The 25,002-nt window shown below is 42.6% G+C and overlaps 1 pseudogene; it reads right to left on the bottom strand.

Moving 5' to 3' along the window:
* Positions 1-18,415: 18,415 nt before the first annotated feature.
* On the bottom strand, positions 18,416-19,031 carry LOC147461372 (uncharacterized; annotated as a pseudogene).
* Positions 19,032-25,002: the final 5,971 nt, after the last annotated feature.

The following is a 25,002-nucleotide window of genomic DNA, read 5'->3' as shown; positions in this document are numbered from 1 at the left end:
CTTTTGAGCTGAGTTTTTTGGGTGTGTGTGTGTGTGTGTGTCTGTGTGGAGTGGGCAAGTGGATAGTCTCTCTCCTCTCACTCCAGAGGTGTGTTCCCTGTCTCGGCCAGGTGTGTTGTGTAAGCCGAGTGGTGCCCCATAGTGTGTGTGTGTGTGTGTATCATTCCAAGAGTGTGTGTCGGGTCGTTATACAGGCGCTGTGTATGTTTTCATCCCGCTCACATTCTTTTGGTGCCCCCACGAAGGATCTTCTTCGAGTACCTTCTGCTTCGAGGTTCGAGCTTCGAGCTTCGGGATTACAGGTTACAGGTTGCAGGTTGCAGATTACAGGATACAGGTTACAGGTTACAGGTACAGGTGATTCACACAGGTACAGGTAGCTGGAGTACAGTGATATACTAGCAGTGATGTCACTTGCAATTGTTGTGGGTATGCATCACTTGGCGCCTATTTGAGCGCATTGTCTGCTGGATTGTACGTTACTTGTGGAAACTGCCATTGTACGCATTTGTGGAGCCATACTTGGTTGTATTTGGTAGTCCCAGCCATTTCTGAGACTTGGTCTGGAAGATAGTCATTTCTGAGACTTGACTATATGCGATTTGCATTAGCCTTCGTGTGAGGGTCGATAGCGTGAGGTTTTTATTGAGCTGGGGGATTCTCAAATGTGGAGATCCTTTCGGTGATACAGGTAGCTGGAGCACCCTTTTTGTGACCTCGCCATAGGCTATGTACTAGTGAGTCCTACTTGATGCTCGGGTTCTATTGTGGACAGTTTATGCATACATAGACAGTCTATATTTTGGGTTCCTACTACTGTACTTCTGGGGAAACTCTGTCGAAATTTTCCCAAGTTATGATGGCTGGTTTTTTGGTATTTTGAGCCATTTATGATATTATGCTGCTGAAATTTTGGCAAAATCAGAGGTTGAGTCAGGTGTGCCTTCTTGGGAGCTTCATGGTTGGCTTTAATGGATGATCAAAATGGCCCTCAGTTCACTCCTTTTCATTTAACTCAAAGAATTCAGATTAATGTTCATGTGTCCAGGAAGATCTTTTTCCAGCAGCGCATAGTCTTTATGTTTGGGCCAAGAAGATTGAGAGAGATCCTGGAATGTCCTTTGCCTGTTGTAATTCCAATGATTAACTATGAAAACTCATTTGATGTGCATGTGTTTGTTCTTATCTAAAGCTGAGCTCCATTGAAGTTTCTAGGGATTGGGCAGTGAAAAGTTTTGGGTTCTTGCACGTGTGTTCGAAGGGGTTCTCAAAGCATCATAATTTGGGTAGCCATGGCTTTCTCTTATCCCGAGTTTCATGGAAGAAGTGATGAAGATGTGGAAGAATTTTTGGAAAAGATGGAGGTTGCCTGCATTAGCAACCAGATTCATGACCCTACGCAAATGTTACGCCTTCTCCAAATTTGTTTGAAGAGTGATGCACGAGTTTGGTCTAAAGCATTTGAAGAGGAGTTGCGTGTGGCTGATCCACCTGTAAGGTTGAGTTGAGACAATCTACGACATGGGTTGGAAGTGGAGTTTGTGAAGATAGAAGATCCTGACAAGGTGTGGCAAGAAGTACAGGCTTTGGTGCAAAAGGAAGGTGAGCCAGTAGATGCGTACATACGTAAGTTTTCATTGGCATGGGAGCGAATGTGCAAGGCTTTAGCACCACAGGTACCCCCGCCTGGCATGATGAAGAAGGACAGGTTCTTAGCTGGTATTTGGGAGAATATACGTTGGAGAGTGGAGCTAAAGAAGCCTAGGACATATGAGGATGCACTAGAGGTAGCAAGGAACAAAGAGTGGAAGCTGAGGAAAATGAGCCAGTTAGGGGTGGAGTCTTTGCCAATGAGGTCTGAATTTCAGCCTATAGAGTCTTTACAAGGGCGCATGTCAGGGGTTCATCATGAACCAGTAGTTCCTGTTACTACTCAGGTTATGCCAGCAGTGGTCACTACAGCAGTGCAAGATGATGGGCTAAGGCAAGACATGAGGCAAATGGTAGATTTGATGAAGAATCTCAGCCTAAACATGCTAGGTCAAGTGGGAAATAATCAAGGTCGAGGGAGGTTTGCAAATCAGCCAGGAGGTGAAGAAAGGCCTAGGAATGGTGTTGGACAAAGCAATGGTAGGTTTTGGAGGCAGACGCCCACATGTTATAATTGTGGAGAGTTGGGTCACATCAGCCCGCAATGTGATAAGCCACCAAGGATGGGGGGAGACATGTATCCATTGCCAAGACAGGTGCTAACTAGGTCAAATGATTATGGCATCGAAATTAAGGGAGACGAAGGAACCAGTGGACTGACCCAGGAGGAAAAGGGAAAGACAAAAGTGCTAAGTGTAGTCACCTTGGAGAAGGCATCAAAGCTAGAGGATACATTAGTGATGCCTATTGGGAAGAGGACCACAGAGGATAAGGAAGGAAGAAGTGCCCCAGGTCCTAGTAAGAAGAAAGGAAAGAGCCATGCAAGCGAGGATGTCAAGGCCAAGAGGAAAAGGAGAGCTCGTCGAAAGTTTCATGTTTCAGATTTTCCACTAGAGGATGGGCAATTAAGCTATGACTTGAAGGAGGATCTGACGAGCAGGAAGGCAGATGTTACTTTTGGGCAGCTTATAGAGATGGTGCCTAAGCTAAAGCGACAGTGGAAGAGGATGGTTAACCCAATGGAGAAAGAGCCAGAGAGAGGTTCAGTAAAGGTGTTGGCAATGGATGAGCTACCAGACATTTGTCCAATAGTAGATGTTTGGCATAAAAGGAAAAATTTGGGACAAGGTTATGTGGATGGCGGAGCCCAAATATGCGTCATAACACACTCATGCGTTGAGAAGATGGGTCTCACACTGGCTAGGGTGTCAGGTTTTCGGATCAGATTGGCAAACCATCAAAAAGTAAAATGCTTAGGTGTTGTAAAGAGCTTAGAAGTGGAGGCATATGATGCAAAGGCAGTGGTTGATTTTCATGTGATGCCAGCAGGGTTGGGAGCATATCCTATTATACTGGGCAGACCATGGTTACGTGCAGTGGGAGCTGTTCAAGATTGGCGACATGGTACGATTAGCCTCTATGGAAAGACAGGTACCAAGAAGCTTTATAATATGGACACAAGGAAACGATTAGAGGAGCTTTATGAAGATGAGGATGAGTCTAGTGATGAAGACTCTTCCACGTTGACAGATGAGGACAGTGATAGCACTACCAGTAGTGATGAGGATGCTGATGTTGCATTTCTTTTGATGGACAAAGAAATACAGGAGTTTGGTTTAGTTGCATTTGCGAATGAGGTTGAAGATGAAAGTGAAGGGCCTTATGAAGTGATTGAAGGGCTGATGCAAACCAAGGTTGAGTTGTCAAAGAAGCAAGAATTAATGACACAAATGATTAGTGGAGACCTCTCAGCTATGGAGAAGGATATATATTTGCACATGCTGACTAGTTTTCCTAATTTGTTCATTACTTCATATGAAGAGATCAGAGGGTTCAAGGGTGAAGAGATGCATATAGAGCTGAAAGAAGGTGCTAAGCCAGTGCGGCAAAGGCTAAGAAGGATGGGTCAAGAGAAAATGGAAGCCTTGCGGGTAGAGGTGGACAAGTTATTGAAGGCAGGGTTCATAGTTCCAGTGGAGACCACAGAATGGGTGAGTCCAGTTGTAGTCAGTCCAAAGAAGGATGGGAAGTGGAGGATTTGTGTAGATTTTAAGCCCTTAAACGCAGCCACTAAGAAGAACCCATATCCTCTTCCATTCATCGATCAGATCTTGGATTCAGTGGCAGGTTATGAGAGGTACAGTGTGTGTGATGGTTTTTCAGGCTATTTTCAATTGAAGATTGCTCTTAAAGACCGCACAAAGACCACTTTTATTACGCCATGGGGCTGCTATTGCTACACAGTGTTGCCATTTGGGTTGTCAAATGGACCATCTTTCTATCAAGAGAGAGCGAATTGGGTGTTGGAACCATTCATTGGTAGTTGTGTTAAAGCTTTTATGGATGACTTCTGTGTCTATAGCAGTAGGGCTGATCACCATGAGAAGCTGCAGATGGTATTCGCTCGATATGATGAATGTGGAGGACAACTAAATCCAAAGAAATGTCATCTAGCACAGCCAAGGGTGAAGTTATTGGGCCACATGGTGTCAGAAAATGGCATTGAGGCTGATCCAGATAAGGTGAAGTCTATTATTCTTCTTCCATCACCTATCAGTACGAAGCAATTGGCAACCTTTATACACAAAGTGAAGTACATGGCACGGTTTATTCCATTGTCTTCGCAGCTTCTTTATCCATTACAGCAAGTGGCAAAGCATGATCCATTGCAATGGGATGACAAGTGTGAAGAAGTGTTTCAAGAGGTGAAAGAGGTGTTAGGGGGGTTGTCAGCCATGCAGGCTCCTGATTGGGAGAAAGTTTTTTATGTAAATCCATCAGTAGGGGATGATGCCATTGGAGCCATGCTATTGCAAAAGGGGAAGGGCAGCCATTATATGAGGCCAGTGTATTGTGCAAGCCGAGTGAAGTTGGTAGCGGAGAGAAAGTTATCGAAAGTAGAGCTAGTGATGGCCAGTGTAATATTTGCTTGTCGACAATTTCGTCATTACTTGCTACCACGGCCTTTTGTTTTCTTGACGAGTTATGACTTTTTGCCACAGTTAATTAATGGTACTAACATGTCAAAGGTGGTGAAGAAATGGGTAATTGAGCTGCAAGAGTTTGAGTTCTCTTTTCTAGTGGAAGATAGTACAAGGGCTACCCTAGCTGATTTGTTGACCTACAAGGAGAATCCCCTTATTGTTAAGGAAGAGGTGGTGAGAAAGGTAGTTGAAGAAGTGCCACAGATCAGCAATGCACATGTGTTGTTCTTTGATGGTTCATACAGAAAGAGCCATGATGCAGCTTTAGGGGGTATAGCACTTTATGATCTAGAGGGGAAGCTAGTATGCAAGAGAGGGTTCAAATTGGATGCGCATAGTAACAATGAGGCTGAATATGCTACATTGGAAGCCGGATTACACATTTGTTTGAAGCATGGGGTTCGAAGGTTGAGCATAAAAGGTGATGCCTTGTTAGTGGTGAAGCAAGTGCTGGGTGTGTGGAAGAGCAAGAACACCTCATTGAAGGAAATGTGCTTCAGAATTAAAGGCCTGTTAAAAAAGTTCGAAGCATGGAGCATCAGACACATTGAACGTGCTCTAAATGGAGAGGCACATGAAGCAGCTCAAGGCATGATTGGGGAGCTATTCGTGTTGAGGACCAATTTACCTCTTTATCATGGCCGGGAAAGTTTGGCTCAAGAAGAGGAGTTTTTGCTAACAGGAATCATTCCAAAGGAGATTCAGAAGTCTAAGAAGTATGGCTTTGTGCGTAGAGCATACAGGTACAAATTGATTGGTGATGTCTTATACATGAAAGGGGCTGATCTCGTGTTGAGACGTGTACCTTGGCGGGAGGAGCTTTACAGAGTGTTGGAAGAGAATCATGAAGGCGCTTGTGGTGGCCATTTTGCTCTAAAGATCACCATGCATAAGATTTTGCAAGAGGGGTATGTATGGCCTAGTTTGCACAAGGATGTTCACCATTGGTGTAGGTCTTGCAATAGGTGTCAAGCATTTGGGAAGAGAGTGTTGAAGCCAGAGCTACGAAAAACCATTATGGCGTTTGATGTGTTTGAAAAGTGGGGGATTGATGCAATAGGCCCGTTACCTATCACAAGCAGGGGCAAAAGCTATATCTTGACGGCAGTGGACTATCTCTCTAGATGGGCAGAGGCTATAGCAGTAAAACAGATCACTGCAAAGGATGTGGCAAAATTTGTGTATGATGAAATATGTTGCAAGTTTGGGGTGCCATTAGAGCTACTTTCAGATAAGGGGCCAGGATTTAGAGCTAAACTGCTAGACTTCTTATGCACAAAGATGAAGATTAGGCACCAACATACCACTCCTTATTACCCACAGTGTAATGGCTTAAATGAAAGATTCAATGGTGAGTTGGTACAAATTCTTTCTAAAGTGACAGAGCACCAAGGAAAGAATTGGGATTTGGAATTGCCTAGTGCATTATGGGCTTACCGTACTTCAGTGAAGACAGGTACAGGGTTTACTCCATTTCACTTGGTGTATGGAAAGGAAGCACTATTGCCTGTGGAGGTAGAGTTGCCTGCGGTCCAGATGTTAGAGAAGTTGCTTGGGTCGCCTAGTGATGCATTCAAAGAGAGGCTCTTGTAGTTACAAGAGGTCCAATTGGATAGGATGAGCGCATTGGAGCATTATGGGCAAATGCAGGATAAGGCTTTGGCAAAGATAAATGAAAAGATTAAAAGTAAGGTTATCAAGAAACATTACTTGGTTTTGCGCTACAACAGTAAGCTGGACAACACCTTCCAAAAGAAGTTTCAAATTAAGTGGGAAGGCCCTTTCAAGGTAGTGGAGTGTTTTCCAAATGGCACATATCAGCTGGCTAACCTGGATGGTGTTCTACATAAGTCAAGGGTAAATGGGTTGCGTCTTAAATTGTATCATGCTAGATTGATGATGGTGGAGCAAGATGAGCTGTCTGTGGATCAAGCAGTGTTGGTGAGGGATGAGGAGACCTGTGATGCGGCGAGTCTCATATCTCTCTTTGCTGCTGCTGATCATGAATGATCTAGCAGGCTAGGGGATGGGCAAATTATGTCATGAGTTTTTTGGAGCAAGGGATTGCGCATATGTACATATACATGCATGGTGCATCAAATAAAGGATTGCCCATTTTCCTTAGCCAGGTGGTTATGTGGGGCCCACATGTGTACAGGTAGGACAGTGTGTACATAGTGCATCGATATTTACTATCACCAGTCCCACTATGTTTTTTCTATAATAATGAGGAGTTTATAGCGCGTAAAACTTCTCGAGGAAGCTATCTGCGGGCCGACGACGTGAGGTCAGCAGGTGCGTCAGATGGCATCTAGTGGCGTCAGGAGAGCGAACGAGGTCAATATTTGCACGCGGATGAGGACGGACACAACGTGGGTGTTTTCTTGTGAGAGTTATGCAGAAAGGTCATCATTAGGACCACTTTTTGGGGCCACTTCACGTGGTGGCGAGATGCATTATTGGAAAAAAGCTGAGTGCCAGGTGTGCGGATGATGCAAAAAAGGTGACAACTATGCACTGCGAGGTCAGTTTTTGGCCTGTTCGGGGTCCGTTTGAGGTCATCTAAAAGGCCAAGGGTACCCAACTAAAAAAGCTAAGTGTGGGAGCTGAAAAAACTGAGAAAAGACCAGAAAAAACGTGGAGAAGAGAGGAGGAACAGCCGCAGGTGTGTTTTTGCTCATTTTGGAGCCTGTTTTGGCCGTAAACTGCTCATCCGAGGTCGGATTTGAGCACTTTGACATTGTAGACTGGGGTTTTGGGCCGTTCCGGACGCGATGGCGTTGTCCATTTTGCCAAATTCCTCACTCTTTTCCTGCTGTTTTTCTGTGTAAGTTTCTCCTATGAGCGAAGTTTCTGCTCCAGTTTGTGATTGTATCTGGTATCTTTTACCCATATTATGTGAGCTGTTTGCCCCATTGGTGTTGTCCCAATCTCATTTGTATCTAAACATCAGAAATTCTCCTCTTTTGAGCTGAGTTTTTTGGGTGTGTGTGTGTGTGTGTGTGTGTGTGTGTCTGTGTGGAGTGGGCAAGTGGATAGTCTCTCTCCTCTCACTCCAGAGGTGTGTTCCCTGTCTCGGCCAGGTGTGTTGTGTAAGCCGAGTGGTGCCCCATAGTGTGTGTGTGTGTATCATTCCAAGAGTGTGTGTCGGGTCGTTATAGAGGCGCTGTGTATGTTTTCATCCCGCTCACAACGTTAATCATTGGTGCAAGTCATGTGCAACATTTAATGGTCTAGTAACTTGTGTGTAGCGGAAAATAGCATGAACATAGTGAGCATTTCATTAGAATAGCTTCCTAATGAGAATAACAAGAGTGCTTGGGTGGAGAGAGAAACAAAAAGTATAACACCTCGTTAGATAGCATGAACAATACTTCAAAAGAAAGAGAAATTAAGCAATTGACAACAGTTGAGGACCGGATTTGCATGGAGCCGGTGCCCCTCCAAAAGGCTTTGTATTATGGTTTCTCCCATCAAAAGATTTTACAATACAATTCTTTGTGTTCCTTCAATACTAGCTAGTGCAATGAAGATGGAAACTTCATGCACTAAGAAAAACACTTATCAAACACAACATCAATTCCCTCTCGGTCTCAGACCCAAGACCTCACACACCTTCAAAGATGGGGAGAGCCAGTGGGGTATGAGAGTAGATTGAGAGGAAGAAGGAATATTCTTACGAGAAAGATGTACATGTCCTCACATAATCACTCATATTAGCATAGCTTAGCTTAGTAATTAGCATGGTAGAGGAGATGAGCATGCATTGAAGCTTGGCTCTTGGTTGGATTTGCATCACAAAGCCAAGAGTTGTTCGTGTATGCCTCCCTTTTCACAAGCTTGGAGTAGGTGGTAAGCTTTCCATTAAAGCTTGAGAAGGAGAGAGAGTCTTCTTTGCTTCACACATGAGATTGTGTGAGTGTGTGTGTGATATATACCTTTGAAAAATCAGCCCCCTTTCTCTCTTGGTCGACCCCCCTTGCTAATTGCTCATGCTATAGCCCTATTGGACCTCCCCAGCCTCAACCAATGGAAATTAAGAAGCATAAGTGATAGCCTTCTGACATGTGTCCCCCTTTCCCCTTTTGTGAGATCTTTAGGTAATTAATAAATGCAACTAAAATCTCATTGGACCCCTTTGCCTCATGGACAATAGGAATCAGGCAAGCCATTGGGTTGTTGAATGCTCATTGGACCCCTTGGGAGACTGCCCAATAGTCTTCTAGAGAGCTTAATGTTTATTGGTTCTTTTATTAAGTGTTTTTAAATTGATTAAACTAGATTTACTCTAGCCTAATTCTCATTGGTCCACCTCCAAGGTCATCCAATAGGATTTGAGTACACCTTGTAGGCATCTGGGCTAGGGAGCTGACATGTGTCCCTCATTCCCTTTGTGCTAAGGGATCTTGTGTGTGTGTGTGTGTGTGTGTGTGTGTGTGTGTGTGTGTGTGAGTTTCTCTCTCATCTCCTACAACTAGGGCTCGCCCCCTCCTATGTAGGGATGCATGAAGACTTTTGGGACTCACACAAAGCATCCAATTTCCCTAATGTTTGACCTTTGGACACAACCTTTGAATTTTGGAACCTTAGCATTTTGGAAGTCTTAATGGGTTGAACCTTAGGGTCTTTTAAGCCCATTATTGCACATTGATCTTTAGCAGATGGCCCCCCCTTTGGATCCCTATTTTCCCTCCTTTGGATCCCTACTGTGGCCGGTCTACCAGCTTAACCAATATTCTAGCTTTTTCTCCCCTGACACTTCCTCATATTAAATGATCAATTTAACATGAAAAAATCATTGAGGAGAATTAGATATTAGTTTTTATGACATTGCCTCTCTCTTGAAACCATAGTCGTCCTCGAATATAGGGTAGAGAAGATAAAGCATATTCATTAGTCCTTTTCCTAGCGGGTAGAGGATCCCTATGTTACCCTACGACATCGTTCTAGAATGGATGACTAGTCCATTTGGTGCTTGAAAGCCTAAGCTGCCGCCCCGCAAGCATGTCTGCACATTAGTCTTATCAATCTTCCATAGTAGAGTGACAAGCTCTACTTGGTGTTTGGGAGACGTTATCTCCACAAACTTGATCTAAGCATGCATACTACTTCATTTTTGTGCACAATAAAGAAAAAGAGAGTCTTACAAGACAAAAACTTTGTTCATTTTTAACATTTGTACATTTGCTTACTCTAGGGAAGCATTGTAAGCATTGACAAGGTTTAGGTTATCCTTTAATTGTATGCCTTACATCCATCTAGCATCTTCAAAAGGATAATTCTTAAACTTAATAAGACATCGTCGGATAGTCTTACCGCCTCTTAGTACCTTGTCTTCATGTCGAAGAATGGACTCGGGCTGCAGCACCTCTTCTTGGTCCTCAATCTCCGGTGGGTCTTCAATAGTTGGTTCTTGAGGTGGCTCTCCTTTGTAAGGCTTTAGTAGGCTCACATGGAAAACACTGTGTATGAGCCAATGGTTGGGCAATTTTGGTGTCCCGTAGGATTCTTGCACGTCGTGTGCCTTAATCGAGCCTTGGGAAATTTGAGTAAGACCCAATCATTTTCTTTAAAGGCTTGGGCTCTTTTGTGCTTGTCAGTAGCAGCCTTTTACCTTTACTATGAGATAGAGATAGCATCCTTAATTTTTGGAAAAGATTCTTGTAGGTCTCGACTATACTCATCTGCAGCGAAGATCTTCCCCTGTACCTTAAGTAGCAAGGGACTTGTTGATCTTCCCTCAATTACCTCAAACGGTGCTTTTTCCATGGAAGTATGTATAGTGTTATTGTAGGCATACTCCACTAAGGGTAAGTACTTCTCCCATTGGGATATTTGATCTACTTCCTCCGTTACATAGGCTTTAGTAGATCGAGAATTGTTAGGTTAGCTATTTCACTTTGTCCATCCATTTGCGGGTGATAGGCCGAAGAGAAGTTTAGCCTTGTTCCTAAATTCTCAAAGAGACCCTTCCAAAAATTACTGGTCATTCTAGGATCTCTATCCGACACTATGGACATTGGCAAGCCATGGTACTTGAAGACTTGTGAAATGAAGAGGGTTGCCATTTGATGGGCTTTGATAGTCTTTTTGACAGGTATAAAATGAGCTTGTTTACTGAACCTGTCTACTATCGTCCATATTCCCGTATTCCCATGGATGGACTTAGGCAATCCAAAGATAAAATCCATGGATATGCTCTCTCATGGTGAATTAGGGATTGGCAAAAATTGAAGCAATCCAGGTTGCTTCCCTTTAGGGATAACCTAGGTGAAGAGGCAGCACACTTACAGGTATGTAAGCTTGATTGATTCACCTAGTAGTATTTGATATTACTTAAAAGTGGTTAAACTCTAATTAGGAAAAAATGGTTAGAGACCATTTTATATGGTAAAAGACCACTTAAATGTGTTTATATAACACTCTTAAGTGGTACCACATAAAGTGATGAAGACTCTTGAAAGTAATGCACAAACACTTATACTGTTTTATAAAGTATGTAGTGCTATTTTTTTACAGGGTCAGCATGACACTTTGTTATGGGAAGTAGAAGTGGTGACAGGGCATCTTCGATTTGTGGAAACGATTATTAATTTGTTCAAGTCAAGAATGCCTATCCTTCCTGTCAGGCCGCCTGTTCATTTGGGATCGGACAATAGCTGTGTACAGTTAGGTGATTGTGTTGCTTGTGGGATGTCTATCATGCAGACTGTTGTTACCGGTGTCTACATGCTCCGGTGTCTACATCCGTATCACCCACTTTGTTTTGTAACTGCCTGTAAGTCTGCCGGCCAGTGTCTATTTCATGGATGTGAGGAACCTTTAAAAGATGCTTTGAAGCTGTTGGCACCTGGAGAGGCAAACATGGATGAGCATGTTGGTACAGGTAATCGATGTTTTTATACCTTATGATATTAAGCTGATTGTAGATTCATTTCTTGACCATTTTGTTTCTTTTCTCCATGTAATTGCAGAGAAAGATCCAATGGAAGGCATCTTTGGATCTCCTGTTGATGGAATTGGTAATATTCTGTGGAACATTCTTCTCTTTGAATGTTCACATAACTTAATATTGAGTATTATTACATTGTCTTTTATGTAGCACACTCCCAAGCTGGGTCATCACGCAAGCCCAATATTGATAGCATGTGTGGTGGGTGCGGGGATAAGAATGCATCCTAGAAACAAGTAGGTGAAGACACTCCGGACCAACAAAAGGCAGAAAAAAGGGCTGAAAAAAGAGCAAATGTAGTGGGAGCTCAAGGTGACGCATCCAAGGAGTCAGCCGAGGTGCCTCCGAAGCCAGAACCTGCAATGAACAAGGACGTAGAGGACGCTGAAAAATCATCTGAGAAGCCAATTGAAAAGGATACAACAGTGAACTTGTCTGATGAGGACTCAGAACTTCTTATTTCACAAGTTTGTGCAGAGATTTTGGGGCGTAGGAAAAAGAGGAGCAACATTGAAGAGCACGCCACACCAAAGAAAAAAGCTAAGGTTGCATCCGAGCCTCCAGAGCCTACTCCAGGAGGTAAAAAATCCAAGGAGCCTTCATCTGCTCGGAAAAAGACTAACCTCCAAGCACCCAACCTTAAACCTCCCAAACCAAAGTCCCGCAAGAAACTTCTGTAGCCCCTATTAACCTTTTGTGCTTTGTAGCCTCTTTGTAATTTTGTCTTTGTACCCTCATTTTGATGATAATGAACGACGGCTTTATTTTTCGTTCACTAGTTTTTTATTGCTCATTGATTGTCTATTTTTGTACTCATATTGTTCATTGACTGTCTATTTATTGTACTCGTATTGTTCTTTCCGACATCATCATGAGCATCTTCAAGTGGAGCTTATTTTTTCTCTCCAGTATCTCCTGCCAAGTGGATTGTTGCCATAGAAGTTCAGGAAATTAATGAAATGGAAATCAATAGCCTGGAAGGTATACTTTTCAAGTGTATTTTGAAAAGGTTAATATGTCAGTCTGATTGAGGTTTTTAAGGCATGCTACTTGTCTATGGTAGAACTTAGCTGGATTGGAGATGTTCAAGAACCAGATGAGAAGGTTGAAGACATAGCCGCTAAGCAGGATGCAGATGTAACACCAGATAAAGTAGAGGAAGACCAGGAACCAGCAGTTTGCCCCGAAATTGAGGAAATTTTTCCAAACTGCCCTGGATGGGGATATCTTGTTTTGAATTTCTACAAGATCAAAAAGCTCATCATCCTTGATCTCGATGGACTATTCATGAAATGAGATGTAACCAAACGTGATCCAAAGACTGGACAACTTAAACACCCTCCACGTCCAGCTTCCGACAGAGTTAAACTAAAAAGAGTGGACGAGAAGTTGTGGATCTACTACCGTAGAGATGTTGAGCAATTTGTTTGGGATTTGAGGCAAATAGCAGATGCAATGATTTGGAGCACTTGTACTGCTGCTAACATTGAGCATATCCTCGGTACATGTTGGCCAGACATATGGGAACATAGGACTTATTACTTTAGGGATCTCTTCTCAAACTGGCAATGTGAAAAGTGGTCGTATTTTGAAGAGATTGCTAGAGCTCCAAGAGACCTTGCGGGTGAACCTGTGTCTTTCAAGCCCCTTTACCATGTTTGGAACAAGTTTCCAGAATACGACTCCTCTCGGACATTGCTGGTAGATGACTCCAGATATAAAAATCTACGCAATTTCTGGGACAACTGTATATGTCCACCCACCTTTGATCCTCTTGATGAAGAACAAGACCCTGATTACCTCACACGCACACTGTTGCCATGGCTGTGCAGATGGGCACTAACCCCTAATACCCTGGAGTATACAAAGGCAAACCCCATCAACAATCCCAAAGATGAACTTTCGAGTCTAGTCTTTGAGCGCTTTGTTATAAATGAAGATGAATGAGATTGTACATCCGGAAGTTCCAGAAATGTTATATATTGTACATTCTTGGTCGATATGTAGACGTTTCTGGATAATTGTTGTAATATACTTTTTGTAATATACAGAAGTTCTGGCACTTTACTGTCTCTGCACTATACATGTCTCTACACTTCTGAATGTCTCAGAACCACTTTTTAGTGGTGCTAAACCCCTAAAATGTGGTTAAATTTTTATTATGTTATTGCAACAGTTTTTCTGGAACTGCAACATGGTGATTTTTGGGGGGATTGGTGAAGCATTCTTAAACACTTTTTAGTGGGGCTAAATTACTTTTAAGTGGGTCTAAACCACTTTTTAGTGGTGCTAAACCACTTTAGTACAACTAAAAAGTGGTAAATTTTTATTGAGTTTTTCTGAAACTGCAACACTTTTTAGTGGTGATGTTTGGGGGGGGTGGGGGGAGTGGTGAAGCATTCTCAAAAACCAACATGTCAATTCCATCGTACGTTTACACCAATTCCATCTTGTTCAATCTTTCACTAGATGATATAAAATCATATCTGATTTACAATTCAAAGGGCATGCTATTATATATTGCCTCATGGTTTTCATTGGAAAGTTCGAACACTTCTCCTATGCCATCGAGCACTACAGGCTCCATAGGGAACTTTATTGCCCTTATCAAGTGGGAATATATGAAAACTACTGGCTTGTTATCCCACAACTCATACAAGTTTGCTTGTAGGGATTTATACCAATGGCCCGTGACCATATAAGTATGCTTCTCTATCTTGTTGTCCCATGCATCAATTTGCTCGTTAGTTGTTAGGCCCTTAGCTACTACACACTTCAAAATGTAGAAGTCAACAGCCTCCTCATTATTCTCTTCACAAGTGACATCAAAATTGTCTCCAGGTGTGAGAGCATCGCTTAAGGAGTCATAATGACCTGCATAAGTGGCACCATGGAACTCCTCATCGTCTGAGTCTCCGTATGACTGGGAATCATTAGCAAGTGGCTCCAAAGTGTGATATTGCCACGTCTCCACATGTGATCTGTTCATACACTTTCTCCAATGGCCAAGCCTGCAAGGAAAACAAAAGCATGACAACCGTTTTGATCGCAATGCATAAGTGTTGTTCTCAGAATACCCATTCACATAGTGCATTGCTCTTGAGAACTTCAATGGTTTGCAGTCCCATTGATGGGATCGCTGAACATCGCCTAGCTTGACCTCCCAGAACACCCTACTGACCTCCCTCTTTTGCTTGTCACACATAGTAGTTTCTCCAGTACTGAGATGCATTCTCAAAAAAGAGACAACTTCAACTGCACAAGTCAATCGCACGCTATTTTGCTTCAATTGCTCATGAGTTAGATCCCTTTTAATGACAGCCCCAGCCCCAGCCCCATCATGTTCCCCCTTTCCATGTCCTGAGCGAAAAAAATTCCAATTCATTTCCATGCCAGTAAGGCTCCAATATCTAGCAACAAAGTAAAACGGTCACTTTGCTTTAAATTGTGAAGCTGCGCCATCTAACCAAACCCAATGTTTTTTAAAGCTTAGCCCTTGATCTCTCAACCATTGAGCATGTAAGAGAAAAGCATGTTGCACAAATAAGGTGTCATGTTGTTTATCATCTGAGACAAAAAAGTGCATGGTCTTCTCTATTGCACCTGATGCGATGCGGAAATAAGTAATCAGGACAAAGATAGTGACCTGCTTAGTGTACCAATGCATTGACTGGATGTCATTTTGCTCCTTGAAGGAGTAGTTCTCTGCAAGGTCAACGACGGAGACAACCACATCATCTGGAAACAAAGAAATGCAGTCCTTGAACTGTTGTGCTTGCCACCTAAATATAAAATTGTGAGTGACATACTTCTTCAAGTGGTCTTGGTACACTCGCAAAAGTTCTTTAGGCAACATTTTCTTGTGGACAATGTCTTTCACAGTGCTCTTTCTAGCTTCATTGTTTAATCCAGTGGCACCCACTATATTTTCAAAAAACTTCACAGATACTTGCTTACTCTGCTCAACTTCTTCTCTTGGACAGATCTGAATATTACCTACACCACATGCATTGCATGTTCCCATTAAGCATTGGTAGCTATGGAAACTATGTTCTGCAAGTATAGGGCAGAGTATAGACTCCAACAGTGAAGTGGTGCTCATACTTGCATTTTTGTATGCAAGACATCCATGGTTGACAACTTCATCATGATGAAGGCATATAGGGCAGTTGCACATGTAGCAAGAACCATGAAGATCAAAACTTCGAGTCTGCATGTGATTTACTGCCTCTTTAAGGAAAATCATTTGTACATGCACAATACAATAGCAGGTGTAGCGATCCCTAAATTTTCGGACAAAGAACGGTTTCATAGACTCGAAGCAACATTGCGAAATCTGAATATCTGCATACTTTGTCTTGAATCTTAAATAAAGCTCCACGTGCAATATACATGTATACAAATGTTAAAAATAAACTTAGCATTCAAAACTGATTAAATTGTTTCAAAACATAAAAAAGTGATTCTATATCACTAAAAATTGGTGTGCACCACTAAAAACTAGTAATGATACATTCAGTAGTATTGTTTTACCTATGAAAATAATGCACCACAAATACAAATTAGTGTAGAAACTAGTAACCATACAAAAAGGTAGAATATTAAGAGGTTGTGTGAGGACAACTTAATAGTGGTGAGAAACCACATTCAGCGTAACTAAAAAGTGGCTGGGCATGACTTAAAATTGAATTCAAACCACTTTGACGATGATGAACCGCCAATAAAAAATGGTGTGCACTGCTTGAATATGGTGGGCAATGATTAAAAAGTGGTGAGTAAGGACATGAAAGTTCTGGGGAAGTTCAGAAATAGCACTTAAAAAGTAGCTGGGAGGGACAAAATACTAGGCGACAGACCAGCATTAGCACTAGATAGTAGTCCAACACAACTTGAAAGTGGAGGAGCTCTTGTGAAAAGTGTTTGATGACCACTTTAGAGTGGTGAGCGACTAGTTCAAAGTGGCCAATCACCAATTAAAATCTAGCACTTAAAAAGTAGCTGGGAGGGACAAAATACTAGGCGACATACCAGCATCAGAACTAGATAGTGGTCCAACATAACTTGGAAGTGGAGGAGCTCTTGTGAAAAGTGCTTCATGACCACTTGAGAGTGGTGAGAAACTACTTCAAAGTGGGCAGTAACCACTTGAACGGGGATTCTGGTCACTTGAATGTGGTTTCTGGCCACTTGAAAGCGGGAACTTGCCGCTTGATTGCAGTGACAAGGTTTTAGATACCACTTGAAAGTGGTGTTTTTCCACTTGGGAGTGGTGCCTCATCACTTGCATGGAGTGATGACAGACGTAGTGACTTAGCACATGAAAGTGGTGTCTCACCACTTGATGACCACTTGAAATTAGTGAGCAACTACTTCAAAGTGGGCAGTCACCACTTGAACGCTGATTCTAGTCACTTGAATGCGGTGTCTGGCCACTTGAAAGCGGGAGCTTGCCGCTTGATTGCAGTGACCAGGTTTAAGCTATCACTTGAAAGTGGTATCTCACCACTTGATTACCACTTGAGAATGGTGAGAAACTAGTTCAAAGTGGGAAGTCACCACTTGAACGTGGATTCAAGTCATTGGAATGCGGTGTTCGGCCACTTGAAAGTGGTGTCTCACCACTTGGGAGTGGTGTCTCACCACTTGCATGGAGTGATGACTAATGTAGTACTTTGCACATGAAAGTGGTGTCTCACCACTTGATGACCACTTGAGAGTGGTGAGAAACTAGTTCAAAGTGGGCAGTCACCACTTTAACGCGTTTTCTTGTCACTTGAATGCGGTGTCTAACCACTTGAAAGCGGGAACTTTCCGCTTGATTGCAGTGATAAGGTTTTAGTTACTACTTGAAAGTGGTGTCACACCACTTGGGAGTGGTGCCTCACCACGTGCATGGAGTGATGGACTGACGTAGTGAATTAGCACATGAAAGTGTCTTCTCACCACTTGAATGCGGTCAGAAACCACGTGAAAGTGGTTTTTATACTTGTAAGTGTTGTGTCCACCGCTTCATTGTGTTGTGACAGCACTTGTAAGTGTTTACTAACAAAATGTGTTCAAACTCCACTAATCTGGTTTTGGTTACCATCATAAGGTGGTGGGCACCATTCGTGCAGCAGCAGTAAAAAGTCTATGGCACTACTATAACTGTTGTACCATGACTAAAAGCTGCTACATCACTTGGAAAAAGTGAGATGCACCACCAAAAACGTTTGCACCTGTAACACCCCTACGAGTTTGTAAAACACGTCTGTTAGCATTGGGTAAACAATACTTTTTAGTGGGTGAACACCACTTTGTAGGGTTTACGGTGAAGCGTTGCTGCATTTCTAGTAAAAAATGTTTCTTAAACATTAAAACCTGCTGCAAAACATTAAAAAGTGGTTCAAAGACACTAAAAAGTGGTGTGGAAACACAAGTAAAAGTGCTTCAAAAACATTTAGAACTATTGATCAAATTTTAGAAGTTGTTCAGATTCAATTAGAGACCAGTATAGTAATGTTTCACCACTTTTTAATGTTGCAGCACCACTAGAAAGTGGTGCAAAACACCAAAACAAGTTGTAGCACTAATAAAAAGAAGTATAGAAACATAATGTTATGGCAGTAATGAGTTGTAGCACCAATAAAAAGTGGTATAGAAACATAATGTTGTAGCAGGAATATGAGTTGTAGCACCAATAAAAAGTGCTAAAAATATATATCAATTACCTGAGGCTCCTCAAGAAGGTGGATTGGATGCTTTACATATGAACATCTAGCTAGTCTCTTACTGCAAACATCTTTCTTGTTGGGGGACACCCTCGTCTCATCCGTCCAAAATTGAAAGACTATGTCTTTAACAGTTTGAGTGATGTGAGTTCTCCGTGCATCATCTCTATGACACGCAGATGCAGGGAACGAACCATCGGATTCACTTGACACTATTAAGTGATGTTTGGCTGAATATAAGTTTCTTTTGTGGATCCCCATAAGCTTGGCAGCTTGTGGTATGCTCATGTCAGTGTTTTGCTCCTTTCTTTCACCATTCACCAACATCATCATTGCTGATTTCTTCACAAAAAACTCGTCTGAAGATCTTGGGACCTTCACATGATTCAAAGTGTTGCGGATGTTTCTCAGCATAATTGCTTCCAACTCTTTGGATTTACTCTGCATAGTAAGGAAGCAAGGATGTTGAAGAAGTTCATCAAAGATTTCCTTCCTACCACTTGCATCCATTCCCACGGTTAAGGTATCAAAGTGTTGTACCATAGATTGACATATCCTTCGTTTCTTTCTTTCATCCATCTCCCCTGTATTGCTTTCCGTCACAAAGTTGATCGTTGCCTGACGTTGCTTTCGTTTCTGAGCATCCCAATATTCCCTCATTAATTTTCTGCGCTGAAGTTGAGCTTCTCTACTCAATGACGATGAGCTGATAGACAGTTCTTCACTGTGCTCCATTGTTGCAGTACTTTCAAAGGATTGCTCTACAAGAAATACAATACAAATCATAACTACACGCTATACTTTTAATTAATACATGGCACTTCTTGCACTAATTAGCAAGATACTAACAAAGCATAATAAGTGTTTACATACCTCAAGAATCATCAAGTAGAAGAGGAACCTATAGAGATAGAGTTCGTGAGAGAGAGAGAAAGAGTGCTAAGAGAGAGAGAGATGAGCGCGAGCTCAGACACAAGAGGAGCCATGCTTAGAGAGAGAAAGAGAGAGAGAGAGAGAGAGGGGGGGGGTTGAGCGATACAGAAAGCTCAGCAAGAGCTCTGTGAGAGAGAGAGACAGAGAGGAGCTAGATAGAGCTCCAAGAGAGATCTCAGAGACAAAGAAAGCTCAGACAGGTTGAAGCGGGAAAGAAGCGGCCCAGCGTTCAGCAGTAAATTACATTTAGTCTCATTAATTGTGGTACGTTACGTTAGGAGACTTAATTGACGTACCTTAGGAGAGTGATATTCTTTTTGAGATTTGAAGCAGTTTTAAAACACCCACTTTTAAGCGCAAAAAAGCAATGTCCTTGACATTACTTTCCAGGCCACCTATACATGCTTTCACCCTGAGAGCTTCATCTTGACGCTACGCGCGCACTGGTGGTCGGAATCGAGTGTGGAGAAGTGCAGCGTGTTGCCCCCGACGAGAGGTACGCACCGATACCTACATTGCGGGTGTACGATCTGGTTTTGCGAGCTCGACCTACGAGCTTCATCTGGTGATTCGGTGAGCATATGTTATCCGTTTTTGCATTTTAGCATATCCATACGTTTGCATTGAGTAGATCTACACATTAGGCACTTTAGTTTTTGGAAACAATGACTTGCAAATTTCGGCCAGACATCCTACGTGATTTTACACCAGGTGTTTAGGGTTGGGATTTTGGTTCATGGACCTTAGGGAGAGCGACCTATTGGTGTTAGTAGGGTCTCCTTCAAGTTCTGTGGCGTTTCGAGATCGTTTGATGGGTATTTGGCTCTTGGAAGAGTTATAGGAAACCTTCTCTTATGCACTCTTGAAGGCTATAGCTTAGATATTGGGTAGAGACCTCTGTAGAAATTAGTCAAGAGTTGGTCGAGTGTAGATTGACACCCTATGCTTGCTTCCACGCGCCTGCGGGTCGAGCTTCGTCCTTAGCTGACAAATCTTGTTAGATGAGTTATCGCTGTGCTAACGTCCGTCGCAGCGTATCCGCCAACATTGGAGCCGCTGCCGGGGACGAAAACCCTAGGTAGGTGACCGAGACTAGTCCTTGAGGATAGGGATTCTTTGGCTTGCCAAAGTCTCATTTACATTTAGATAGGATCAGAGGGTGGAGGACTCTCTAGGTCTTAGGAGGAGTCTAGGGAGCGTGTGTCTGGCCTAGATTCTTCGACTTAGGAAGACTTAGGTAGACTTAGGTAGTTTTAGGTATTAGTTGAGTTGTGGTGTAGAGAGTAGGAGTTGGGGTGGTAGAAGCGGTGGAAGGAGAGCTTGAGAGTCCGGAGAGGCCAGGAAGCAACCAAAACACCAATATCACCATTTCACATGATGAATGGGAGTAGGGTAAGTAGGACATCTTGATTTATGATCTAGAGCACTTCATGCATGTATACTTGCTGTTAGATTCATCACAAGGTTGTAAAAGACGCAAAAGAGTGTTCAAAAGTTGCTGTGAGTGTTTCTGATAGAGCTACAGAGCATCAGGAGCATTTTTGTCAGGAAAAAAGTAGATTTTAAGTCAGGAGACATCCCACGCGTAGGATGTCTACAGGCTTATCTGGTGGGAATTTTGAAATTTTGAGTTGACCAGTGTGTTCAGAAGGTAGGTTTTACCCTGTTTACACCTGGAAAGTGGAAATTTGACCATATCTTGGCAGGATAAGGCCAGATAGACAGAAATTGCCAGACATCCTACCCAAATTGTGCCAAGGCATTATTTTAAGACCAAAACCATAGGATGGCTGCATGAGCATGATCTGCATGATTTATTGAGTGCCTGAGAAATTTTTCATCTCAATTGGGTGAGAAAATTGGGTTTTAAGCAGACTTTAGCATTTTTGACTGAAAAGGGCTGGAATAGCTAAAATTGGGGTCTTTTGAAATCCAAACCAAAATCTAAGCATAGCACTGAGTTACTGACATCAAGGGGAAGTTGTGGCTCAAGTCTAGGGTCAAATAGGCCATATTGACATCCTACACGTAGGATGTGTTTTGTTTGACTTGGCACTCCAAACCCTGATTTGAGCATATCAAAGTGCTCAGAACCTTTGTTACCATATACATGTGGTAGTGATGTGTGTGAACACACTAGGACCGCCGGGGCATTTTTTCCCTCTTTAGGAGTTTTTTTCCCCCGTGCATTGTATATACGCCCATCACTCTAGGGCTATCTATCTTTCCATTGCACACTAAGTAACACACTCTCTATTGTGTGCCTTGAGCTTCCTTCGTCTTCTCCAAGTTGTGTGCGTTTCTCTGCAACCCTAATTCCAACAATTGGTATCAGAGCAGGTTGCGTCCTCCCGGGCTTAGTTGCCAGCTGCTCCAGTACATGCCTGCTCACTTTCTCTGATTTCAGTGAGCTTTGGCGAGCGTTCACAGGTTCATTTCGGCCTCCGTTTCCACTACAGGCAGTGCTGCACAGGCTATTTTGTCATTTTGTGCAAAATTTTTGTCAGTGCCGTTTTCTGCATAACATGTGCCTTATAGTCTTCTACAGTTTGTGCTATATAGCACGTGCTATTCCCGTTCCGTTTCTCCTATTTTTGGGCAGCTTTCACATCAGGTGCAGCATTTACAATGGCTGACAACAACAACACATATGTGTTCAAGATGTTTGTTGTTGAAGACAGGTTGGATGGGGACAACTACCCTATGTGGGCTTAAATCATGCAACATGTTCTTGTGTCAAAGGGCGTCTGGAACATTGTGCAGGGCATTGATGTACGTCCTAGTTCTGAGGATCTAGGCGATGTTGAGGATGTTGCAGGTCTTGCTGCTGTGAGAGTTGTTTTGCCTACGGTAGAACAAGCTCGTTGGGATGTTAAGAATGCGCAGGCTCATGCATTGATTGCGTTGTCTGTGAAGCGCACCATTGTTCCTCACATCCGTTCAGTGAAATCTACAAAACAGGCTTGGGATATCTTGGTTGGTCTTTAGGCAAGTCGCAATGAGGCTAAAATTGCTTTGTCGTGTAAAGAGCTGGAGTCGAAGATTATGCATGAGGAAAATGATATGGACACTTTACTTGCTAGTGTCAAGGATATCAATGAGCAGCTTATTTCTGCAGGTGAAGTCATTTCAGACAGTTCACTTGTGCAGACTGTTCTTGATGCCTTACCAGATTCTTACCAGACTTTTGCTAGTACTTGGAGACTTATGACCCAAGGAAATCCAGAAGTTGTCAAGTTTGATGCATTATGCACATTGATGTTGCAAGATTCACTTTCTAGAAAAAACAAGACTAGACAACGTGCAGTTGAACAGGCTTTTACTGCTTCTCAGAGAAAGAGTGGTAACAGCAATGCAGCCACTTCTTATGGTTCTATTGCGAGTGGCAAAACTTATGTTCCTAATTCTTCTGCTGGCAGCACTTCGTCTGGCAATTATGGTGATAAGGGCAAAAAGAAGATGTGTTGCCATTATTGTAAAGCTAATGATCACTTGATCAAGTCGTGTCCTAAGTTGAAGGCCAAAGAGGCTAAGAAGAAAGAGGGTGGTTCCAATGCAAATGTTGGTTCCACTACAAATGCAGCCATTGTTGAGTCTTCTGTGAAAGGAGACTGTGATGCTGATGTTGCTGGAGAATGGGCTTTTAGCGCAGAGTGCACTTACAATCCCGTTGTCCATGATGCATGCTTGTCAGTTGCTGCAGACTCACATCGTGAATTGTTTACCTCTCTCGATTCTGTCCCTCATGAAAATTCTGTCACTTGTGCCAACAATGCCTCTTATCTAGTTCAGGGGGTTGGAAAGATTGTGCTTACTGCTGCTGCTAATGGCAGTCCTTTCACACTTGTTGATGCACTTTATGTACCTGGGATCAAGAAGAATCTCTTGTCTGTATCCGCACTTCCTAGACTCGGATTTGTAGTCAAATTTGTGGATGACAGATGTACAGTTCATGATCTCAGTTTTGGTGATGAAATTGTTGCATCTGGCCTTTTTTTCCGTGAGCTGTATAAGCTCACTTTGTATGACAAGTGTGGACAAAATTTTTCAAATGTTGTTGCAAATTCAAGGGCTATTTCAGATGCAAAACTTTGGCATGCACGTTTTGGTCATCTGAATTTTTCCAATTTGCTGCGTTTGAAGAGATCTGATATGGTTGCTTCTTTGCCGCCTCTTGAAGCACCTGTCAAACATGTTTGTGAAGGCTATATTCTGGGTAAAATGCAGCGTTCTAAGTTTCCAAAGGATGGTTCAGTTAGGGCCACATGTAGGTTGCAGCTTGTGCATAGTGATATTTGTGGGTCCATGCAAACTCCCGTCCTTGGGCAATTACCTGTACTTCGTGACTTTCATTGATGATTACTCTAGGCATGCATGGGTGTTTCCACTTAGAGCGAAGTCCGAAGTTTTTATGTGCTTCAAACAATTTCTGGCTATGGTTGAAAATGTCTCGAAATGTACTATGGGCACCCTCCGTTCCGATTGAGGGGGGGAGTATATGTCTCATGAATTTAATGCATTTCTGGCTAGTCGTGGGATAAAACACCAATGTATAGTGCCTTATACACCTCAGCAAAATGGTGTTGCTGAGAGAAAAAACAGGTCACTAACGAAAATGGCATGATGTATGGTCAAAAGTCAAGCTTTGCCGCATTCTTTTTGGCTTGAGGCCATCAGTGTGCCACTTATGTACTTAACAGGTGTCCTACGAAAGCTTTGCAGTCTATTACTCCATATGAAGCATGGCATGATAGAAAGCCTTCTATTGAGCACATGCATGTTTTTGGCTGTTTGGCATATGCTTTGGTGCCACAAGTGCAGCGCAAAAAATTGGATGATAAGGCTGTCAAATGTATTTTTGTTGGTTATAGTGCTGAAAGCAAAGGTTACAGGTTGTATCATCCGCAAACAAAACGTATTCTGGTTTCACGGGATGTAGTGTTTGTGGAAGATTCTGTTCAGCCCTTGTTGTCATGTACTAGAGACAGTAATGTAAGCTCACAGGACATTTATGACACTTTGTTGCCTCTTTTCAGTGGTGGAAATACGATTGTAATTTCCAATGAGGCAAATGTACAGCCTATGGGGGTTTTTGAAAATGTTACAGATCAGCCTATTACTGATGCAGATGTACATGATGTACTTGATGAGGAAAGGACTGAAAATGAGCAGGCTAGAGGTATGCCAAAATGGCTGGTGCACACTTTGCGTGACAGTAAATTGGATGCACCTTTGTCTAGTAGTACTCGTTCAGGCTCTCGCCATGCATCTTATGCATCAGATTGTTATGCTTTGGCTGTGTCTAGCTTACATGATGTTGAGGAGCCTCTGTCTTTTGATGAAGCACAGAATTCAAAAAATTGGATGGCTGTCATGCAATTAAAATATGATGCACTTATAAGAAATGACACATGGACTTTATGTGATTTGCCTCCTGGCAAAAAGGCCATTTTTACAAAGTGGGTTTACAAGTTGAAATGCAAGCCGTATGGTGAGATCGATCGCCATAAGGCTCGACTTGTTGCAAAGGGTTATGCACAGCAAAAAGGCATTGATTACGAAGAGACTTTTTCTCCCACTTGTTGTATGACTACTGTGCGTTTTCTATGTGCATTGGCAGCTCATTTTGGTTGGGATGTACATCAATCAAACATTGTTACTTCTTTCTTGAATGGTGACATATTTGAGGAAGTTTATGTAATGCAGCCTCGCGGTTTTGTCATAAAAGGACAAGAGGACAAAGTGTGCAAATGTAACAAGGCTTTGTATGGGT

The sequence above is a fragment of the Adiantum capillus-veneris genome, chromosome 3 (assembly GCF_014529385.1).
Source record: "Adiantum capillus-veneris isolate H3 chromosome 3, ASM1452938v2, whole genome shotgun sequence".
Classification (NCBI taxonomy): Eukaryota; Viridiplantae; Streptophyta; class Polypodiopsida; order Polypodiales; family Pteridaceae; genus Adiantum; species Adiantum capillus-veneris.
Note: the sequence above shows the minus strand (reverse complement) of the source record. Positions and strands in the feature narration are given on the sequence as shown.